Source organism: Spinacia oleracea, chromosome 6, assembly GCF_020520425.1.
Source record: "Spinacia oleracea cultivar Varoflay chromosome 6, BTI_SOV_V1, whole genome shotgun sequence".
Taxonomy (NCBI): Eukaryota; Viridiplantae; Streptophyta; class Magnoliopsida; order Caryophyllales; family Amaranthaceae; genus Spinacia; species Spinacia oleracea.
Genome location: NC_079492.1, coordinates 78,671,990 through 78,678,929, shown reverse-complemented (window position 1 = coordinate 78,678,929; position 6,940 = coordinate 78,671,990). Strand labels below are relative to the sequence as shown.

Here is a 6,940-nt window from a genome sequence, read left to right as displayed (position 1 = left end):
TCATGGCATGGATTGTGTTGAAACCTCATGCATAATCGTAATGCTCAAGTCCATAAATCAAGCAATCAAATGTTGGAAGAAACTATGTACATGGCATGTCATAGGATTTGCAGATCCAAACAAATGCTTGAAAAGGAAAGCTAGCTTATGAAATCTAAGTACAGATTTAAGCAAGCAATTGGGAATTGGAATTGTATTTTAGTGAAGCTAATAAGTATTTTAGTTTCATAAAATGTACATGATTCTTATAGATGTATAAGAAGTTTAGTGGGAGTACATAAAACTTAATTGGTCCTATGTGCATCACACACATATCTCTCTATTGTGAAATAACATTCAAATGCTAAAAGGTTAGGTTTGAATTATTCATCAATGACGGACCAAGGCGAAAATTAGTACATACTGGGTATTAAGATCTATTTACAAAGATCTTGTGATATTGTTTTGGATTAAGTAATGGCATTTACTAAATCAAACAAGAAAGACTCCATTGGAGATATTCGATCCATATGAATAAATCTAAGTAATGAATGTTTGAACTATGTATAAGCATTTACTAAGTTAAACATCAAAGGATCTAAGTAAGATTCTTAACCTATATTATATGTCAAAGAATTTAGCTGGATTTAGTATCTACTGAAACTACAATGAGCTAAAGTTACATGAATAGAATTCAATTGGGAATTATTCTGCAAAAGAATTTATCATGTATAATATAATATGAGGATCGCCATAAACGTATCGTATGACTTTAGGCATGACGAACATATACCAATCTCTATTGATCTAATTAAAGATTAACTAGATTGAGATCAAGAAAAACTTATGGTACTTGAAAAGGTACATAGGAATAGTTCTTGATTCAAGGAAATAAAGATATGCTAAATATTGATGCTACACGCATAAACACATCAAAGGATCAAGCAAGATTCCTTTGGAGTTAACCATTGACAATGACGAGATAAAGAGCATCGTGTTTTGAAATGGCAACATGGATTGGAGACCATGAGTTGTTGCGTGGGAAATTAAATATTAATTTCTATGTTCCAAAGATACAGCTGGAAAGTCTTCCACATATCTCTGAACTGCTTGGATAAGTAAATCCAAACAAAGCATCACTAGCAACCTAAACAGTTGAAGTAAAAGTACTTGTTGCCTAAGAAGCAATAAAACAGAGTTGTTTATATTAATGAGTTCTTCATTGAACTTGGGAAGATCACATGTTTGTTGACTTAATGGTTCATCATTGCAAAATGCATAGAACCACTATTGTAGCAAGAAAGACTAGATCTCAAAATAAACATACTCAAAAGATCTTATCATCTATCTCGAAGAACATTCGATGAAAGGATATTAAGATTGGCAAAGCATGATAACTAAACCTATGAAACAAGTGAGAAACAACACTCACATTGTGGCACTGGAAATCAAGCATAGCTTTGAATTCCATGAACTGTTTTAAAGATGGGTTTGAGGCCCATGGTTATAAAACATTGGGGTTGAACATTTATCATATATGAAATGCATTTTCATATTCCATTTAATCTTGGTTTAGTATTAAATGATGAGTCCCTTCAATTTGACAATATATTCAAGATAGACTGTCAGGACCAGTCCTGTGACTAAGAAATGTCTATCAAGTGAACTTGAATGTCAAAAGTTAAAAATGGTCCCTGGTCGGAGTTTTCTATAAAATTGGACGCATAGAAAACGTTAGACGACTAGAATGCAAGATGACTAGTAGTTATGTTTCTTGAACTATGTGGACATGGCAATGTCGTAATCATTTGCATAGATACTTACTTTGGGAAGACTAGTATCGGACAGACCTATGAAACATTACTGTAAGAGATGAAAATCTGTCATAAGTAAATTTCATTAAAATTATTAGACAGTAAATCCTCAATACCTGAGTGATTTGAGATTACTTGTTTGAGAACTGGTTACTTTGACGTTGACCAACCGTCGCATCGTAAAAGGAGGCTATAAAGGCAACGCTCAGGTAATCACCTATCAAACAAAGTCTAATCTCAAGATCGCAAGATTGGGATTGTCCTCCCATAAATCGGGATGAGATGCTTAAAAGTTGTACAAGGCCACTCGGAGAGCTAGAAACTGTAAAATGCATGGTCGTGCTCGGATGAATCATAGGCTATGATTATCTGTTTATTTGATCAGTTGAACTCTGAAACCGAGAAACCGACAAAATCCAACAATTTCAATGCGAAATACTGCAAAATACTTTATGTTCAAGAGCAAGCATCGAGCGACAAAGGAATTAGCTAATGCACACTTGTCCCTAAGGACAAGTGGGAGACTGAAGGAAATAATGCCCTTGGTCCAAGTATGCATATAATATTAAGTCTAATAAATGCGGTTCAGTATTAATTAACAAGTTAATAATTCAGTGAGATCAAGTGAGCTGAATGTCTAGCTAGAGGCCGCTTCAGTTCAAGTGGAATTAATTATATTAATCCACAGCTTACTCTTGACTAAACCCGTAAGGTCACACAAATATTACGTAAACGGATCAAGTATTTAATGGCATTAAATACTCCATCTATGGATATTCGGAATCGACGGATCTTGGTTTCAGTGGGAGCTGAGATCGTCACAAGCAAGAAATGAATACTTCGGAAACGATGATATTGCCGGAAACGAAAATATGGATCGTATCGGAAATATAAATATTATCCAAGTCGTAGATGTTGCCGGAAACGGAAACATGGTACGTATCGGAAAATATTAATGGAAATGGAAATATTGCCGGAATCGAAAAAATTGCCGGAAACGGAAATATTGTCTGAATCGGAAATATTATCGGAATCGGAAAATAATTCCGGAAACGGAAATATCAAATATTTGTTCGAAACGGAAAATTAATTCCTGAATCGAAAATGTGAAATATTGTTCGTATCGGAAATGAAATCCGGAATCGGGAAATTAATCGGAAGCGCGTCGTACGAATTAGCATCGGACGAGCTTGCTAGACGAAGGGCCAGCACGAAGCCAGGCCCACGTCCAGCAAGAGAAACGCGCGCCACAACGCACCAGCCAAGGCTGCGCCAGGCCCACCGCAAGGCAGGCCCAGCGCGCGCCCAAGGCTGCAGCAGCGTGTGGGCTTCGTGGCAGTGGGCTACGAGTGCTCGTGGGCTGCTGTGCGTGCGTGTGTGTGTTTGTGTTCACATACAAAACTTAAAGCGTATAGGATTCATTTAATGATTAAATTCCTAATCCTAAAAGATAAATTAATTAAATAAGGGTTCTACTAGGATTCTAATTTAATTAATTCGTATCCTAGAAGGATTCCAATTCTCTTTCCATACCCCTATAAATATGTGGCCTGGGTTCACAATTTATGACGAGTTTTGAAGTATTCAAAGTGATTTTTGAGAGCAAAAATTCAGTCACATTCTTACCCATAATTGCCGAAAATTATAGTACCTTAAGGGCGATTCTAGTTGGTCAATCTTAAGGCGGATCCAGACATGTTGTGGACTATCTACGGAGGGACGACACTTGGAGTCCTAAAGACTTGTTCTTGTTCGGTTCGGGCGCAGCTAGGGAGGGCATGCTACAAAGTGTATGCATCTAAATTATGCTATATGATTATGTGTAAATAATATGTTTCCTGGCTTTATGGTTTTTTCGCATGATTTATGTTTATTCATATGTATCATAACCTAACAATAAGATGGTCTAGGGAACTCAGGTGGTCCACCAGATTGTTGTTATTGTTCGTAATTACTACTTGAATGATATGATTGCTGAGGTGGTGGAGTCTATTGAATCTGATGAGGTTTTAAACATTAGTACTCTTGTATGATAGATAGGGGGTGATTTTTATACCCCTCATTGTATGAATTAGAGTACATATTGTTTTGCATGTAGACTTGAAATGGATTACATTGCTCAATGGAGCTTCTACACTCTCATGCATAGTGACTAGGCAACCCACAACTATCCTAGACATTCACTAGCTATTTGGGCATTCGTGACAGTTACACTAGCTGGTTGGACACTTTGAGATGATGTTGCTTGCATATTATCAAACTTAATTGTGGTGTAAAGTAGTCAATTGTGCAGTAAGTAACTCAATGGAATAAATTTCATGCTTACCACCTTTGTTGGGTAGGCCTCTAGGATTCCCATACCGAGCATTATGAATGGTCATCTCCTTAATTACCTCCAAAGCTCTAAACATTGGAAGTTACATGAACCTCCCATTTGCAGCAGAATCAAGATTTAGTCTAGAATCATTGCCCAGAAGATTGTAAAACTGTTGAATCAAGCACCATGGTTGCATACCATGGCGAGGGCACTCCCTTTGCCAGTCTTTGAATCTTTCCCAAACCTCATATAAGCTTTCTTCGGTCTGTTGGAAAACAGAAATGATTTGGCCTCTCAGATGGGCATTTTTCCCGGGTGGGAAGTAATTCACATACAAAGCAAGGGCCAATGATACACAGTTTGTAATCTTCATATCCGCTCTATTAAGCTCATTGATCCATAGCTTTCCCTTTCCACTTTGAGAGAACGGAAAACATCTCCATGGTCTGCTCTGCAGTTACACCCTTCTGCTTGATCATTGAACGATAATGAGTAAAAGACTGAATATGAAGATTGGGGTCTTCACCTTCTCTCCACCAAACAGATGTCTCTCAATCATGTTGATCAAGGCATGCGCTCAATTTTAAAATTCTCAGCAGTGATTGTAGGCAAGATTGCCTTAGGTAGCACAGACAGACTAGGCTTTGAGTAGTCTACAAGCCTTGTCTCTTCTGGTTCACCCATCTATGTATCTGTAGTAAAAAGATTTCCCTGCAGATTATCTGATCCAGAGTCAATATAATCTCTCAACTGTCTAATAAAAAATTTCGTCTACGAAAAATCCTTTCGAATTCAGGATAGTATGAAGTAAGATCGCTAATACCTACAGTCCTGAGCATACAACCAAAACTAAAAAACAACAATGAGATCTAATCTCAAGGAACAAGTGTCCCTTGAAATAATATTATCCAATTTCCTATCGATAAGGTCTTAAATAGTGTGGTTTCCATACAAGTGAAAATAATGACCTCCATTGGATAGCGATGGTGAATCAGTTTCGTAAAAGTGAGCCGTCCGTCCGTAATACTTCCTCCGTATTTTTTTAAGAGATACACTTGCCTTTTCCGGCCGTATTTTTTTAAGAGATACACTTGCCATTTTTGATAACTTATCAACCCCACCACCTAATTAAATAATATATCTACTACACTTTATGACCCACCATCCAATTAAAAAATAATTTTACAACTACACCCACCCCACCCCCACCTCCACTTGTTCAAAAGGACATGGTCCCCAATGTACTTATTTATTAAAATATCTACCCTAACCCCACTTCTTTTATTCTTCTTAAGACCCGTACCCAACCAAGTGTATCTCTTAAAAAAATACGGAGGGAGTAAAAGTTATAGAGTACCTAAAAACCACAAGTTTGGGGAAAAGGACAAAAGTGAAAGTGTGAGTACGTTTGGCATCCACGGTTTGCTTAGAAAGTAGTGGTCGGAGAGTTTGCATGAAAATCTAAATATGTGAATTTCACCCTCCTCCTATCCTTATTTTTCCATTTTTTAAATACTTCATTATTTTTATTGTTTTTTTCCCATACCATACATCATAATAATATCATAGATCATAATATTTCTTCCGTCCTAAATTATAGTCATATTTTCTATTTCTGACATTTCAAATGTATAGTCTTATTTCCTTATTTAGACATTACTTTTCCTACTTTTCCTACTTTTATGTTGTATCCCACTTTCTCATACATCATATTACACTTTCCCACTCTGTCATACATTTTACTTTTTTTAAAACCCGTGTTTTTAGTCAAATTGGGTTGTAATTTTGGAACGGAGAGAATATGTTAAATACTCGTATTTGGATATACATAGAAATTTATATGTGAATCTTAATTTTAATATTTTTTTTTGAAGAATTTATATATTTGTAATTAATTAATTAATTAATTAATTGTGGTTACGGTCCATTTACGTGAAATGAAGAGTGATCACTGACTTACTTGTTCACGTGGAATATATATCACTATATGTCTATATGGGAATGTCAAAACAAACCAAATAAATTGTGATGGGGAAAATGGAAAATTATATTAACAACAAAATGGGAGTCGTTGTATTTTTTATATGTAATTGATTGTTTGCGTATTGAGGCCGTTTCTTAATAAGTAAATACCGGAGGATATTAGATTATCCCGTAACAATGTCTTGAAATGTCCTTCAAAATCACTTAGATTAGCGTTTTTTTTGTGTGTGTGTTTTACTACGAGGAGTTTTCACCGTATTCGGCGAGTGGACTAATCTAGCTCTCAGGAGAATTTTTATGGGTACCTTGATGGGCAGTATCCCTCCCAGTTGAGGTTTTTTCCATACCAAGACTCAAACCCGAGACTTTAATTAAAGAACAAGAGGCATTTAACCACTCATACCAACTTCAATTGGTATATTAAGGATTTAGTAAGACGTCACATCATATGGTACTCTGTATTATTTGCAATAAATTTGAAGGTATGTACACGAATAACATGAAGCCAGAGAGTGTTGAAGATTATATTAGTAAGAGGATATTAGGCACATTATTCTATTCCATTAAAATAAGAAGAAAAATAAGGGAGAAGGCACATGCCTTGTCCAACTACGGAGTACTTGCATAATTTGTAGTGTAGTTACATGTTCAACCATAATGTAATTCAACTACGACATAGTTTTGGTTGGCATGAATTGTGTTGTCTAGGTCAACCATCCCTCTTTTTTGCTATTTGCCCACATAGGCTTTAGTATAAACTCGTACGTAATTTAGAATTCAATAGAAAAGAGTCTTTCCAATTCTTTTCGTAAGAAAAAACATATTCATGTGGAGTCTTGTTTGATTC

At 36.0% G+C, this 6,940-nt stretch overlaps 1 pseudogene; it reads left to right on the top strand.

The window, feature by feature from the left end:
- Window positions 1-4,304: 4,304 nt before the first annotated feature.
- On the top strand, window positions 4,305-4,403 carry LOC130464645 (uncharacterized; annotated as a pseudogene).
- Window positions 4,404-6,940: the final 2,537 nt, after the last annotated feature.